Below are 19,319 nucleotides of genomic sequence, written 5' to 3' on the forward strand. Positions count from 1 at the left end.
CACAGGAGAGGATTAGATACACAGCTCAGCAGACAGTATCACACAGGAAAGGATTAGATACACAGCTCAGCAGATGGTATCACACAGGATAGGATTAGATACACAACTCAGCTGACAGTATCACACAGCACAGGATTAGATACAAAGCTCAGCAGATAGTATCACACAGGAGTGGATTAGATACACGGCTCAGCAGACAGTATTGCACAGGGCGGGATTAGATACACGGCTCAGCAGACAGTATCACACAGGATAGGATTAGATACACAGTTCATCAGACAGTATCACACAGGAGTGGATTAGATACACGGCTCAGCAGACAGTATCGCACAGGGCGGGATTAGATACACAGCTCAGCAGACAGTATCACACAGGAGTGGATTAGATCCACGGCTCAGCAGACAGTATCACACAGGATAGGATTAGATACACTGCTCAGCAGATAGTATCACACAGGATAGGATTAGATGCACAGCTCAGCAGACAGTATCACACAGGAGAGGATTAGATACACAGCTCAGCAGACAATATCGCACAGGAGAGGATTAGATACACTGCTCAGCAGATAGTATCACACAGGATAGGATTAGATGCACAGCTCAGCGGACTGTATCACACAGGACAGGATTAGATACACAGCTCAGCAGACAGTATCACACAGGAGAGGATTAGATACACAGCTCAGCAGACATTATCACACAGGAGAGGATTAGATACACAGCTCAGCAGATGGTATCACACAAGATAGGACTAGATACACTGCTCAGCAGATATTATCACAAAGTAGAGGATTAGATACACGGCTCAGCAGACAGTATCACACAGGAGAGGATTAGATACATGGCTCAGCAGACAGTATCACACAGGAGAGGATTAGATACACTGCTCAGCAGATAGTATCACACAGGAGAGGATTAGATACACAGCTCAGCAGACAGTATCACAAAGGATAGGATTAGATACACAGCTCAGCAGCTGGTATCACACAGGATAGGTTTAGATACACTGCTCAGCAGATGGTATCACACAGGATATGATTAGATACAGGGCTCAGCAGACAGTATCACACAGGAGAGGATTAGTTACACGGCTCAGCAGATGGTATCACACAGGATAGGATTAGATACACAGCTCAGCAGACAGTATCACACAGGGTAGGATTAGATACACGGCTCAGCAGACAGTATCACACAGGAGAGGATATGATACACAGCTCAGCAGACAGTATCACACAGGAGAGGATTAGATACACTGCTCAGCAGATGGTATCACACAGGATAGGATTAGATACACTGCTCAGCAGACAGTATCACACAGGGCAGGATTAGATACACGGTTCAGCAGACAGTATCACACAGGGTAGGATTAGATACACGGCTCAGCAGACAGTATCACACAGGAGAGGATTTGATACACAGCTCAGCAGACAGTATCACACAGGAGAGGATTAGATACACAGCTCAGCAGATGGTATCACACAGGATAGAATTAGATACACTGCTCAGCAGACAGTATCACACAGGAGAGGATTAGATACACAGCTCAGCAGATGGTATCACACAGGATAGGATTAGATACACGGCTCAGCAGACAGTATCACACAGGAGAGGATTAGATACACAGCTCAGCAGACAGTATCACACAGGAGAGGATTAGATACACGGCTCAGCAGACAGTATCACACAGGAGAGGATTAGATACCCTGCTCAGCAGATAGTATCACACAGGAGAGGATTAGATGCACAGCTCAGCAGACAGTATCACACAGGAGAGGATTAGATACACGGCTCATCAGACAGTATCGCACAGGAGAGGATTAGATACATAGCTCATCACACAGTATCACACAGGACAGGATTAGATACACAGCTCAGCAGACAGAATCACACAGGAGAGGATTAGATACATAGCTCATCAGACAGTATCACACAGGACAGGATTAGATACACGGCTCAGCAGACAGTATCACACAGGAGAGGATTAGATACACAGCTCAGCTGACAGTATCACACAGGAGAGGATTAGATACACAGCTCAGCAGACAGTATCGCACAGGAGAGGATTAGATACATAGCTCATCAGACAGTATCACACAGGACAGGATTAGATACACAGCTCAGCAGACAGTATCACACAGGAGAGGATTAGATACACAGCTCAGCTGACAGTATAACACAGGAGAGGATTAGATACACAGCTCAGCAGACAGTATCGCACAGGAGAGGATTAGATACACAGCTCAGCAGCCGGTATCACACAGGAGAGGATTAGATACACTGCTCAGCAGATGGTATCACACAGGAGAGGATTAGATACACGGTTGAGCAGACAGTATCACACAGGGTAGGATTAGAGATACAGCTCAGCAGACAGTATCACACAGCATAGGATTAGATACACAGCTCAGCAGACAGTATCACACAGCATAGGATTAGATACACAGCACAGCAGTCAGTATCACACAGGAGAGGATTTGATACACAGCTCAGCAGACAGTATCACACAGGAGAGGATTAGATACACAGATCAGCTGACAATATCACACAGGAGAGGATTAGATACACGGCTCAACACACAGTATTACACAGGATAGGATTAGATATATGGCTCAGCAGACAGTATCACACAGGACAGGATTAGATACACAGCTCAGCAGACAGTATCACACAGGAGAGGATTAGATACATAGCTCAGCAGACAGTATCACACAGGAGAGGATTAGATACACAGCTCAGCAGACAGTATCACACAGGATAGGATTATATACATGGCTCAGCAGACAGTATCACACAGGATAGGCTTAGACACACAGCTCACCTGACAGTATCACACAGTAGAGGATTATATACATGGCTCAGCAGACAGTATCACACAGGATAGGCTTAGATACACAGCTCAGCAGGCAGTATCACACAGGAAAGGATTAGATACACAGCTCAGCAAACAGTATCACACAGGAGAGGATTAGATACATAGCTCAGCAGACAGTATCACACAGGAGAGGATTAGATACACAGCTCAGCAGACAGTATCACACAGGAAAGGATTAGATACACAGCTCAGCAGATGGTATCACACAGGATAGGATTAGATACATAACTCAGCTGACAGTATCACACAGCACAGGATTAGATACAAAGCTCAGCAGATAGTATCACACAGGAGTGGATTAGATTCACGGCTCAGCAGACAGTATCGCACAGGGCGGGATTAGATACACGGCTCAGCAGACAGTATCACACAGGATAGGATTAAATACACAGTTCATCAGACAGTATCACACAGGAGTGGATTAGATACACGGCTCAGCAGACAGTATCGCACAGGGCGGGATTAGATACACAGCTCAGCAGACAGTATCACACAGGAGTGGATTAGATCCAAGGCTCAGCAGACAGTATCGCATAGGGCGGGATTAGGTACACGGCTCAGCAGACAGTATCACACAGGATAGGATTAGATACACTGCTCAGCAGATAGTATCACACAGGATAGGATTAGATGCACAGCTCAGCAGACAGTATCACACAGGAGAGGATTAGATACACAGCTCAGCAGAGAATATCGCACAGGAGAGGATTAGATACATAGCTCAGCGGACTGTATCACACAGGACAGGATTAGATACACAGCTAAGCAGACAGTATCACACAGGAGAGGATTAGATACACGGCTCAGCAGACATTATCACACAGGAGAGGATTAGATACACAGCTCAGCAGATGGTATCACACAGGAAAGGATTAGATACACAGCTCAGCAGACAGTATCACAAAGGATAGGATTAGATACACAGCTCAGCAGCTGGTATCACACAGGATAGGTTTAGATACACTGCTCAGCAGATGGTATCACACAGGATATGATTAGATACAGGGCTCAGCAGACAGTATCACACAGGAGAGGATTAGTTACACGGCTCAGCAGATGGTATCACACAGGATAGGATTAGATACACAGCTCAGCAGACAGTATCACACAGGGCAGGATTAGATACACGGTTCAGCAGACAGTATCACACAGGGTAGGATTAGATACACGGCTCAGCAGACAGTATCACACAGGAGAGGATTTGATACACAGCTCAGCAGACAGTATCACACAGGAGAGGATTAGATACACAGCTCAGCAGATGGTATCACACAGGATAGGATTAGATACACTGCTCAGCAGACAGTATCACACAGGGCAGGATTAGATACACGGTTCAGCAGACAGTATCACACAGGGTAGGATTAGATACACGGCTCAGCAGAGAGTATCACACAGGAGAGGATTTGATACACAGCTCAGCAGACAGTATCACACAGGAGAGGATTAGATACACAGCTCAGCAGATGGTATCACACAGGATAGAATTAGATACACTGCTCAGCAGACAGTATCACACAGGGCAGGATTAGATACACGGTTCAGCAGACAGTATCACACAGGGTAGGACTAGATACACGGCTCAGCAGACAGTATCACACAGGAGAGGATTAGATACACAGCTCAGCAGACAGTATCACACAGGAGAGGATTAGATACACGGCTCAGCAGACAGTATCACACAGGAGAGGTTAGATACACTGCTCAGCAGATAGTATCACACAGGATAGGATTAGATGCACAGCTCAGCAGACAGTATCACACAGGAGAGGATTAGATACATGGCTCATCAGACAGTATCACACAGGAGAGGATTAGATACATAGCTCATCAGACAGTATCACACAGGACAGGATTAGATACACAGCTCAGCAGATAGTATCACACAGGATAGGATTAGATACACAGCTCAGCAGACAGTATCACAAAGGATAGGATTAGATACACAGCTCAGCAGATGGTATCACACAGGAGTGGATTAGATACACAGCTCAGCAGACAGTATCACACAGGAGAGGATTAGATACACGGCTCAGCAGACAGTATCACACAGGAGAGGATCAGATACACAGCTCAGCTGACAGTATCACACAGGAGTGGATTAGATACACGGCTCAGCAGACAGTATCGCACAGGTTGGGATTAGATACACGACTCAGCAGACAGTATCACACAGGATAGGATTAGATACACAGCTCAGTAGGCAGTATCACACAGGAGAGGATTAGATACACAGCTCAGCAGACAGTATCACACAGGAGAGGATTAGATACACAGTTCAGCAGACAGTATCACACAGCATAGGATTAGATACACGGTTCAGCAGACAGTATCACACAGGAGAGGATTAGATACATAGCTCAGAAGACAGTATCACACAGGAGAGGATTAGATACACAGCTCAGCAGACAGTATCACACAGGATAGGATTAGACACACAGCTCAGCAGACAGTATCACACAGGAGAGGATTAGATACATGGCTCAGCAGACAGCATCACACAGCATAGGATTAGATACACGGTTCAGAAGACAGTATCACACGGGAGGGGATTAGATACACAGCTCAGCAGACAGTACCACACAGGAGGGGATTAGATACACAGCTCAGCAGACAGTATCACACAGGATAAGATTAGATACACTGCTCTGCGGATAGTATCACACAGGATAGAATTAAATGCACAGCTCAGCAGACAGTATCACAAAGGATTAGATACATAGCTCAGCAGACAGTATCACACAGGAGAGGATTAGATACACAGCTCAGCAGACAGTATCACACAGGAGAGGATGAGATACACAGCTCAGCAGACAGTATCACACCGAATAGGATTAGATACACAGCTCAGCAGACAGTATCACACAGCATAGGATTAGATACACGGCTCAACAGACAGTATCACACAGGAGAGGATTAGATACGCAGCTCAGCAGACAGTATCTCACAGGAGAGGATTAGATACATGGCTCAGCAGACAGTATCACACAGCATAGGATTAGATACACGGCTCAGCAGACAGTATCACACAGGAGGGGATTAGATACACAGCTGAGGAGACAGTATCACACAGGAGAGGATTAGATACACTGCTTAGCATACAGTATCACACAGCATAGGATTAGATACACAGCTCAGCAGGCAGTATCACACAGTGTAAGATTAGATACACAGCTCAGCAGACAGTATCGCACAGGGCGGGATTAGATACACGGCTCAGCAGACAGTATCACACAGGAGGGGATTAGATACACAGCTCAGCAGACTGTATCACACAGGATAAGATTAGATACACTGCTCTGCGGATAGTATCACACAGGATAGGATTAGATGCACAGCTCAGCAGACAGTATCACACAGGATTAGATACATAGCTCAGCAGACAGTATCACACAGGAGAGGATTAGATACATAGCTCAGAAGACAGTATCACACAGGAGAGGATTAGATACACAGCTCAGCAGACAGTATCACACAGGATAGGATTAGACACACAGCTCAGCAGACAGTATCACACAGGAGAGGATTAGATACATGGCTCAGCAGACAGCATCACACAGCATAGGATTAGATACACGGTTCAGAAGACAGTATCACACAGGAGGGGATTAGATACACAGCTCAGCAGACAGTACCACACAGGAGGGGATTAGATACACAGCTCAGCAGACAGTATCACACAGGATAAGATTAGATACACTGCTCTGCGGATAGTATCACACAGGATAGAATTAAATGCACAGCTCAGCAGACAGTATCACAAAGGATTAGATACACTGCTCAGCAGACAGTATCACACAGGAGAGGATTAGATACACAGCTCAGCAGACAGTATCACACAGGAGAGGATGAGATACACAGCTCAGCAGACAGTATCACACCGAATAGGATTAGATACACAGCTCAGCAGACAGTATCACACAGCATAGGATTAGATACACGGCTCAACAGACAGTATCACACAGGAGAGGATTAGATACGCAGCTCAGCAGACAGTATCTCACAGGAGAGGATTAGATACATGGCTCAGCAGACAGTATCACACAGCATAGGATTAGATACACGGCTCAGCAGACAGTATCACACAGGAGGGGATTAGATACACAGCTGAGGAGACAGTATCACACAGGAGAGGATTAGATACACTGCTTAGCATACAGTATCACACAGCATAGGATTAGATACACAGCTCAGCAGGCAGTATCACACAGTGTAAGATTAGATACACAGCTCAGCAGACAGTATCGCACAGGGCGGGATTAGATACACGGCTCAGCAGACAGTATCACACAGGAGGGGATTAGATACACAGCTCAGCAGACTGTATCACACAGGATAAGATTAGATACACTGCTCTGCGGATAGTATCACACAGGATAGGATTAGATGCACAGCTCAGCAGACAGTATCACACAGGATTAGATACATAGCTCAGCAGACAGTATCACACAGGAGAGGATTAGATACACAGCTCAGCAGACAGTATCACACAGGAGAGGATGAGATACACAGCATAGGTTTAGATACACAGCTCAGCAGACAGTATCACACAGCATAGGATTAGATACACGGCTCAACAGACAGTATCACACAGGAGGGGATTAGATACACAGCTCAGCAGACAGTATCACACAGGATAAGCTTAGATACACAGCTCAGCAGACAGTATCACACAGGATAAGATTAGATACACAGCTCAGCAGACAGTATTACACAGGAGAGGATTAGATGCACAGCTCAGCAGACAGTAACACACAGGACAGGATTAGATACACAGCTCAGCAGACAGTATCACACAGGAGAGGATTAGATACGCAGCTCAGCAGACAGTATCTCACAGGAGAGGATTAGATACATGGCTCAGCAGACAGTATCACACAGCATAGGATTAGATACACGGCTCAGCAGACAGTATCACACAGGAGGGGATTAGATACACAGCTGAGGAGACAGTACCACACAGGAGAGGATTAGATACACTGCTCAACATACAGTATCACACAGCATAGGATTAGATACACAACTCAGCAGGCAGTATCACACAGTATAAGATTAGATACACAGCTCAGCAGACAGTATCACACAGCATAGGATTAGATACACGGCTCAGCAGACAGTATCACACAGGACAGGATTAGATACACAGCTCAGCAGACAGTATCACACAGGAGAGGATTAGATACACAGCTCAGCAGACAGTATCACACAGCGTAGGATTAGATACACAGCTCAGCAGACAGTATCACACAGGAGAGGATTAGATACACAGATCAGCAGACAGTATCACACAGCATAGGATTAGATACACAGCTCAGCAGACAGTATCACACAGGAGTGGATTAGATACACGGCTCAGCAGACAGTATCGCACAGGGCGGGATTAGATACACGGTTCATCAGACAGTATCACACAGGAGAGTATTAGATACACTGCTCAGCAGACAGTATCACACAGGAGAGTATTAGATACACAGCTTAGCAGACGGTGTCACACAGGAGAGGATTAGATACACAGCTCAGCAGACAGTATCACACAGGAGAGGATTAGATACACAGCTCAGCAGACAGTATCACACAGGAGAGCATGAGATACACAGCATAGGTTTAGATACACAGCTCAGCAGGCAGTATCACACAGCATAGGATTAGATACACGGCTCAACAGACAGTATCACACAGGAGGGGATTAGATACACAGCTCAGCAGACAGTATCACACAGGAGGGGATTAGATACACAGCTCAGCAGACAGTATCACACAGGATAAGATTAGATACACAGCTCAGCAGACAGTATCACACAGGATAAGATTAGATACACAGCTCAGCAGACAGTATTACACAGTAGAGGGATAGATGCACAGCTCAGCAGACAGTATCGCACAGGAGAGGATTAGATACATGGCTCAGCAGACAGTATCACACAGCATAGGGTTAGATACACGGCTCAGCAGACAGTATCACACAGGAGGGGATTAGATACACAGCTGAGGAGACAGTACCACACAGGAGAGGATTAGATACACTGCTCAACATACAGTATCACACAGCATAGGATTAGATACACAGCTCAGCAGGCAGTATCACACAGCATAGGATTAGATACACAGCTCAGCAGGCAGTATCACACAGCATAGGATTAGATACACAGCTCAGCAGACAGTATCACACAGCATAGGATTAGATACACAGCTCAGCAGACAGTATCACACAGCATAGGATTAGATACACGGCTCAGCAGACAGTATCACACAGGACAGGATTAGATACACAGCTCAGCAGACAGTATCACACAGGAGAGGATTAGATACACAGCTCAGCAGACAGTATCACACAGCGTAGGATTAGATACACAGCTCAGCAGACAGTATCACACAGGAGAGGATTAGATACACAGATCAGCAGACAGTATCACACAGCATAGGATTAGATACACAGCTCAGCAGACAGTATCACACAGGAGTGGATTAGATACACGGCTCAGCAGACAGTATCACACAGGAGAGGATTAGATACATAGCTCAGCAGACAGTATCACACAGGAGAGGATTAGATACATAGCTCAGCAGACAGTATCACACAGGAAAGGATTAGATACACAGCTCAGCAGATGGTATCACAAAGGATAGGATTAGATACACAACTCAGCTGACAGTATCACACAGCACAGGATTAGATACAAAGCTCAGCAGATAGTATCACACAGGAGAGGATTAGATACACGGCTCAGCAGACAGTATCGCACAGGGCGGGATTAGATACACGGCTCAGCAGACAGTATCACACAGGAGGGGATTAGATACACAGCTCAGCAGACTGTATCACACAGGATAAGATTAGATACACTGCTCTGCGGATAGTATCACACAGGATAGGATTAGATGCACAGCTCAGCAGACAGTATCACACAGGATTAGATACATAGCTCAGCAGACAGTATCACACAGGAGAGGATTAGATACACAGCTCAGCAGACAGTATCACACAGGAGAGGATGAGATACACAGCATAGGTTTAGATACACAGCTCAGCAGACAGTATCACACAGCATAGGATTAGATACACGGCTCAACAGACAGTATCACACAGGAGGGGATTAGATACACAGCTCAGCAGACAGTATCACACAGGATAAGCTTAGATACACAGCTCAGCAGACAGTATCACACAGGATAAGATTAGATACACAGCTCAGCAGACAGTATTACACAGGAGAGGATTAGATGCACAGCTCAGCAGACAGTAACACACAGGACAGGATTAGATACACAGCTCAGCAGACAGTATCACACAGGAGAGGATTAGATACGCAGCTCAGCAGACAGTATCTCACAGGAGAGGATTAGATACATGGCTCAGCAGACAGTATCACACAGCATAGGATTAGATACACGGCTCAGCAGACAGTATCACACAGGAGGGGATTAGATACACAGCTGAGGAGACAGTATCACACAGGAGAGGATTAGATACACTGCTCAGCAGACAGTATCACACAGCATAGGATTAGATACACAGCTCAGCAGGCAGTATCACACAGTATAAGATTAGATACACAGCTCAGCAGACAGTATCACACAGCATAGGATTAGATACACGGCTCAGCAGACAGTATCACACAGGACAGGATTAGATACACAGCTCAGCAGACAGTATCACACAGGAGAGGATTAGATACACAGCTCAGCAGACAGTATCACACAGCGTAGGATTAGATACACAGCTCAGCAGATAGTATCACACAGGAGAGGATTAGATACACAGATCAGCAGACAGTATCACACAGCATAGGATTAGATACACAGCTCAGCAGACAGTATCACACAGGAGTGGATTAGATACACGGCTCAGCAGACAGTATCGCACAGGGCGGGATTAGATACACGGTTCATCAGACAGTATCACACAGGAGAGTATTAGATACACTGCTCAGCAGACAGTATCACACAGGAGTGGATTAGATACACAGCTCAGCCGACAGTATCACACAGGATTAGATACATAGCTCAGCAGACAGTATCACACAGGAGAGGATTAGATACACAGCTCAGCAGACAGTATCACACAGGAGAGGATGAGATACACAGCATAGGTTTAGATACACAGCTCAGCAGGCAGTATCACACAGCATAGGATTAGATACACGGCTCAACAGACAGTATCACACAGGAGGGGATTAGATACACAGCTCAGCAGGCAGTATCACACAGGAGGGGATTAGATACACAGCTCAGCAGACAGTATCACACAGGATAAGATTAGATACACAGCTCAGCAGACAGTATCACACAGGATAAGATTAGATACACAGCTCAGCAGACAGTATCGCACAGGAGAGGATTAGATACATGGCTCAGCAGACAGTATCACACAGCATAGGATTAGATACACGGCTCAGCAGACAGTATCACACAGGAGGGGATTAGATACACAGCTGAGGAGACAGTATCACACAGCATAGGATTAGATACACAGCTCAGCAGGCAGTATCACACAGCATAGGATTAGATACACAGCTCAGCAGACAGTATCACACAGCATAGGATTAGATACACAGCTCAGCAGACAGTATCACACAGCATAGGATTACATACACGGCTCAGCAGACAGTATCACACAGGACAGGATTAGATACACAGCTCAGCAGACAGTATCACACAGGAGAGGATTAGATACACAGCTCAGCAGACAGTATCACACAGCGTAGGATTAGATACACAGCTCAGCAGACAGTATCACACAGGAGAGGATTAGATACACAGATCAGCAGACAGTATCACACAGCATAGGATTAGATACACAGCTCAGCAGACAGTATCACACAGGAGTGGATTAGATACACGGCTGAGCAGACAGAATCGCACAGGGCGGGATTAGATACACGGTTCAGCAGACAGTATCACACAGGAGAGTATTAGATACACAGCTCAGCAGACAGTATCACACAGGAGAGGATGAGATACACTGCTCAGCAGACAGTATCACACAGGAGAGGATTAGATACACAGCTCAGCAGACGGTATCACACAGGAGAGGATTAGATACACGGCTCAGCAGACAGTGTCACACAGGGTAGGATTAGAGATACACGGCTCAGCAGACAGTATCACACAGGGTAGGATTAGAGATACAGCTCAGCAGACAGTATCACACAGGAGAGGATTAGATACATGGCTCAGCAGACAGTATCACACAGGATAGGATTAGATAAACGGCTCAGCAGACAGTGTCACACAGGACAGGATTAGATACACAGCTCAGCAGACAGTATCATACAGGAGAGGATTAGATACACAGCTCAGCAGACAGTATCACACAGGGGATGATTAGATACACTGTTTAGCAGATAGTATCACACAGGATAGGATTAGATGCACAGCTCAGCAGACAGTATCACACAGGACAGGATTAGATACACAGCTCAGCAGACAGTATCACACAGGATAGGATTAGATACACTGCTCAGCAGACAGTATCACTGTACAGGATTAGATACACAGCTCACCAGACAGTATCACACAGCATAGGATTAGATACACAGGTCAGCAAACAGTATCACACAGGATAGGATTAGATACACTGCTCAGCAGATGGTATCACACAGGATAGGATTAGATACACAGCTCAGCAGACAGTATCACACAGAATAGGATTAGATACACGGCTCAGCAGACAGTATCACAGGAGGGGATTAGATACACGGCTCAGTAGACAGTATCACACAGGAGAGGATTAGATACACATCATAGGATTAGATACACAGCTCAGCAGACAGTATCACACAGGAGGGGATTAGATACACAGCTCAGCAGACAGTATCACACAGGATAAGATTAGATACTCTGCTCAGCAGACAGTATCACACAGGAGAGGATTAGATACACGGCTCAACACACAGTATTACACAGAGGATTAGATACACGGCTCAGCAGACAGTATCACACAGGAGAGGATTAGATACACGGCTCAGCAGACAGTATCACACAGCATAGGATTAGATACACAGCTCAGCAGACAGTATCACACAGGAGTGGATTAGATACACAGTTCATCAGACAGTATCACACAGGAGACGATTAGATACACAGCTCAGCAGACAGTATCACACATTAGAGGATTAGATACACAGCTCAGCAGACAGTATCACACAGGAGAGGATTAGATACACAGCTCAGCAGACAGTATCACACAGGATGGCATTAGATACACAGCTCAGCACACAGTTTCACCAGTAGAGGATTAGATACACGGCTCAGCAGACAGTATCACACAGGAGAGGATTAGATACACGGCTCAGCTGACAGTATCACACAGCATAGGATTAGATACACAGCTCAGCAGACAGTATCACACAGGAGTGGATTAGATACACAGTTCATCAGATAGTATCACACAGGAGACGATTAGATACACAGCTCAGCAGACAGTATCACACATTAGAGGATTAGATACACAGCTCAGCAGACAGTATCACACAGGAGAGGATTAGATACACAGCTCAGCAGACAGTATCACACAGGATGGCATTAGATACACAGCTCAGCACACAGTTTCACCAGGAGAGGATTAGATACACGGCTCAGCAGACAGTATCACACAGGGTAGGATTAGATACACTGCTCACCAGACAGTGTCAACCAGCATAGGATTAGAAACACAGCTCAGCAGACAGTATCACACAGGAGTGGATTAGATACACGGCTCAGCAGACAGTATCGCACAGGGCGGGATTAGATACATGGCTCAGCAAACAGTATCACACAGGATAGGATTAGATACACAGTTCACCATCACTGCGTCATAATAGCACTGCAGTATGTGGTAAGGGACTACAACTCCCAGCAAGTGACAGTGCAGGCACCGATCATGTAACTAAACCATCACTGCGTCATAATAGCACTGCAGTATGTGGTGAGGGACTACAATTCCCAGCAAGTGACAGCGCAGGCACCGGTCATGTAACTAAACCATCACTGCGTTATAATAGCACTGCAGTATGTGGTGAGGGACTACAACTCCCAGCAAGTGACAGCGCAGGCACCGATCATGTAACTAAACCATCACTGCGTCATAATAGCACTGCAGTATGTGGTGAGGGACTACAACTCCCAGCAAGTTTATTTCTTTTTATTTTACACGCTGCTGTTTTCCACAGTGAATTACCAGAAAGATCTGCACCAAAATCATGGAGTGCAAATTTGCTGTTGTGGATTTTCTTGCGGATTTTTGCTAATTTGCTCTGATTTTCTATGGAAATCCTCCAGGAACAATCTGCCACATTTGAACAGATCTTCAGGCCTCATTCAGACATCTGTAGTTTTCTGGTATATTAAAAAAAAGCAAAAAAAAACAAAACTGATTTTCATCAAAGGGATCGATCCGAATTGTATCAATGTTTGTTACTATATGCAAATAAAAAAATATATATATATATGGATATGTGAGCTGCCCCATAGATGATAAAGGTGCGTATTATGTCTGTCAATAACATGGATGTAAAAAAACAGACGTCTGAATGAGACGTTCACCCACAAGATCATCTAGCAATAGTGCAGCTCTGACCTGACACATAGCATTCACAGAAAGGCTCCTGATCAGCACATATGATGTCTGTGATCTATAAAGAGTCCTCCACATTGTACCCACTACATATACATTCACAATAAAGCTGCCCCCGTAACATCAACTGCCCCACACCTACCACATATAGCCAGGTCCCCGCTCCCCCACACACAGTATATAGCCAAGATCCCCGCTCCCCCACACACAGTATATAGCCAGGTCCCCGCTCCCCCACACAAAGTATATAGCCAGGTCCCCGCTCCCCCACACACAGTATATAGCCAGGTCCCCGCTCCCCCACACACAGTATATAGCCAAGCTCCCCCACACAAAGTATATAGCCAGGTCCCCGCTCCCCCACACACAGTATATAGCCAGGTCCCCGCTCCCCCACACACAGTATATAGCCAAGATCCCCGCTCCCCCACACAAAGTATTTAGCCAAGATCCCCTCTCCCCCACACAAAGTATATAGCCAGGTCCCCGCTCCCCCACACACAGTATATAGCCAGGTCCCCGCTCCCCCACACAAAGTATATAGCCAGGTCCCCGCTCCCCCACACAAAGTATATAGCCAGGTCCCCGCTCCCCCACACAAAGTATATAGCCAGGTCCCCGCTCCCCCACACAAAGTATATAGCCAGGTCCCCGCTCCCCCACACAAAGTATATAGCCAGGTCCCCGCTCCCCCACACAAAGTATATAGCCAAGGTCCCCGCTCCCCCACACAAAGTATATAGCCAGGTCCCCGCTCCCCCACACATAGTATATAGCCAGGTCCCCGCTCCCCCACACAAAGTATATAGCCAGGTCCCCGCTCCCCCACACAAAGTATATAGCCAGGTCCCCGCTCCCCCACACAAAGTATATAGCCAGGTCCCCGCTCCCCCACACAAAGTATATAGCCAGGTCCCCGCTCCCCCACACAAAGTATATAGCCAGGTCCCCGCTCCCCCACACAAAGTATATAGCCAGGTCCCCGCTCCCCCACACAAAGTATATAGCCAGGTCGCCGCTCCCCCACACAAAGTATATAGCCAGGTCCCCGCTCTCCCACACAAAGTATATAGCCAGGTCCCCGCTCCCCCACACAAAGTATATAGCCAGGTCCCCGCTCCCCCACACAAAGTATATAGCCAGGTCCCCGCTCCCCCACACAAAGTATATAGCCAGGCCCCCTCCTCCATGTATAGCATATTTATCCAGGTCTCCCTCCCCCACATATAGCAAAGAGAACCAAGTCCAGCACCCCCTCCCCCACCACACAGCATACGGTATATAGACAAGACCCCCACACACAGCATACGGTATATAGACAAGTCCCCCACACACAGCATACGGTATATAGACAAGTCCCCCACACACAGCATACGGTATATAGACAAGTCCCCACACACAGCATACAGTATATAGACAAGTCCCCCATACACAGCATACAGTATATAGACAAGTCCCCCACACACAGCATACGGTATATAGACAAGTCCCCCACACACAGCATACAGTATATAGACAAGTCCCCACACACAGCATACGGTATATAGACAAGCCCCCCACACAGCATACGGTATATAGACAAGTCCCCCACACACAGCATACAGTATATAGACAAGTCCCCCCACACAGCATACAGTATATAGACAAGTCCCCCACACACAGAATACAGTATATAGACAAGTCCCCCCACACAGCATACAGTATATAGACAAGTCCCCCACACACAGCATACAGTATATAGACAAGTCCCCCCCACACAGCATACGGTATATAGACAAGTCCCCCCCACACAGCATACGGTATATAGACAAGTCCCCCCCACACAGCATACAGTATATAGACAAGTCCCCCACACAGCATACAGTATATAGACGAGTCCTCCACATAGCATACGGTATATAGACAAGTCCCCCACACACAGCATACGGTATATAGACAAGTCCCCCACACAGCATACAGTATATAGACAAGTCCTCCACATAGCATACGGTATATAGACAAGTCCCCCACATAGCATACAGTATATAGACAAGTCCCCCACACAGCATACAGTATATAGACAAGTCCTCCACACAGCATACAGTATATAGACAAGTCCCCCACACAGCATACGGTATATAGACAAGTCCCCCATACACAGCATACAGTATATAGACAAGTCCCCCACACACAGCATACGGTATATAGACAAGTCCCCCACACATAGCATACAGTATATAGACAAGTCCCCCACACACAGCATACGGTATATAGACAAGTCCCCCACACACAGCATACAGTATATAGACAAGTCCCCCACACACAGCATACGGTATATAGACAAGTCCCCCCCACACATCATACGGTATATAGACAAGTCCCCCCCACACAGCATACGGTATATAGACAAGTACCCCACACACAGCATACAGTATATAGACAAGTCCCCCACACACAGCATACGGTATATAGACAAGTCCCCCACACACAGCATACAGTATATAGACAAGTCCCCCACACACAGCATACGGTATATAGACAAGTCCCCCCCACACATCATACGGTATATAGACAAGTCCCCCCCACACAGCATACGGTATATAGACAAGTACCCCACACATAGCATACAGTATATAGACAAGTCCCCCACACACATCATACAGTATATAGACAAGTCCCCCACACACAGCATACGGTATATAGACAAGTCCCCCACACACAGCATACAGTATATAGACAAGTCCCCCACACACAGCATACGGTATATAGACAAGTCCCCCCCACACATCATACGGTATATAGACAAGTCCCCCCCACACAGCATACGGTATATAGACAAGTACCCCACACACAGCATACGGTATATAGACAAGTCCCCCCAACACAGCATACGGTATATAGACAAGTCCCCCACACACAGCATACGGTATATAGACAAGTCCCCCACACACAGCATACTGTATATAGACAAGTCCCCCACACACAGCATACGGTATATAGACAAGTCCCCCACACACAGCATACGGTATATAGACAAGTCCCCCCACACAGCATACAGTATATAGACAAGTCCCCCACACACAGCATACAGTATATAGACAAGTTCCCCACACACAGCATACGTTATATAGACAAGTCCCCCACACACAGCATACGGTACATAGACAAGTTCCCCACACACAGCATACGGTATATAGACAAGTCCCCCATACACAGCATACGGTATATAGACAAGTCCCCCACACACAGCATACGGTATATAGACAAGTCCCCCCCACACAGCATACGGTATATAGACAAGTACCCCCCACACAGCATACGGTATATAGACAAGTCCCCCCCACACAGCATACAGTATATAGACAAGTCCCCCACACAGCATACAGTATATAGACAAGTCCTCCACATAGCATACGGTATATAGACAAGTCCCCCACACACAGCATACGGTATATAGACAAGTCCCCCACACAGCATACAGTATATAGACAAGTCCTCCACATAGCATACGGTATATAGACAAGTCCCCCACATAGCATACAGTATATAGACAAGTCCCCCACACAGCATACAGTATATAGACAAGTCCTCCACACAGCATACAGTATATAGACAAGTCCCCCACACAGCATACGGTATATAGACAAGTCCCCCATACACAGCATACAGTATATAGACAAGTCCCCCACACACAGCATACGGTATATAGACAAGTCCCCCACACATAGCATACAGTATATAGACAAGTCCCCCACACACAGCATACGGTATATAGACAAGTCCCCCACACACATCATACAGTATATAGACAAGTCCCCCACACACAGCATACGGTATATAGACAAGTCCCCCACACACAGCATACAGTATATAGACAAGTCCCCCACACACAGCATACGGTATATAGACAAGTCCCCCCCACACATCATACGGTATATAGACAAGTCCCCCCCACACAGCATACGGTATATAGACAAGTACCCCACACACAGCATACGGTATATAGACAAGTCCCCCCAACACAGCATACGGTATATAGACAAGTCCCCCACACACAGCATACGGTATATAGACAAGTCCCCCACACACAGCATACTGTATATAGACAAGTCCCCCACACACAGCATACGGTATATAGACAAGTCCCCCACACACAGCATACGGTATATAGACAAGTCCCCCCACACAGCATACAGTATATAGACAAGTCCCCCACACACAGCATACAGTATATAGACAAGTTCCCCACACACAGCATACGTTATATAGACAAGTCCCCCACACACAGCATACAGTATATAGACAAGTCCCCCACACACAGCATACGGTATATAGACAAGCCCCCCACACACAGCATACAGTATATAGACAAGTCCCCCACACACAGCATACGGTACATAGACAAGTTCCCCACACACAGCATACGGTATATAGACAAGTCCCCCATACACAGCATACGGTATATAGACAAGTCCCCCACACACAGCATACGGTATATAGACAAGTCCCCCCCACACAGCATACGGTATATAGACAAGTCCCCCACACACAGAATACGGTATATAGACAAGCCCCCCACACACAGCATACGGTATATAGACAAGTCCCCCACACACAGCATACGGTATATAGACAAGTCCCCCCACACAGCATACAGTATATAGACAAGTCCCCCACACACAGAATACAGTATATAGACAAGTCCCCCCACACAGCATACAGTATATAGACAAGTCCCCCACACACAGCATACAGTATATAGACAAGTCCCCCACACACAGCATACGGTATATAGACAAGTCCCCCATACACAGCATACAGTATATAGACAAGTCCCCCACACACAGCTTACGGTATATAGACAAGTCCCCCACACACAGCATACAGTATATAGACAAGTCCCCCCACACAG

Source organism: Phyllobates terribilis, unplaced genomic scaffold (assembly GCF_046119375.1).
Source record: "Phyllobates terribilis strain yellow unplaced genomic scaffold, ASM4611937v1 Scaffold_146__1_contigs__length_4606013, whole genome shotgun sequence".
Taxonomy (NCBI): Eukaryota; Metazoa; Chordata; class Amphibia; order Anura; family Dendrobatidae; genus Phyllobates; species Phyllobates terribilis.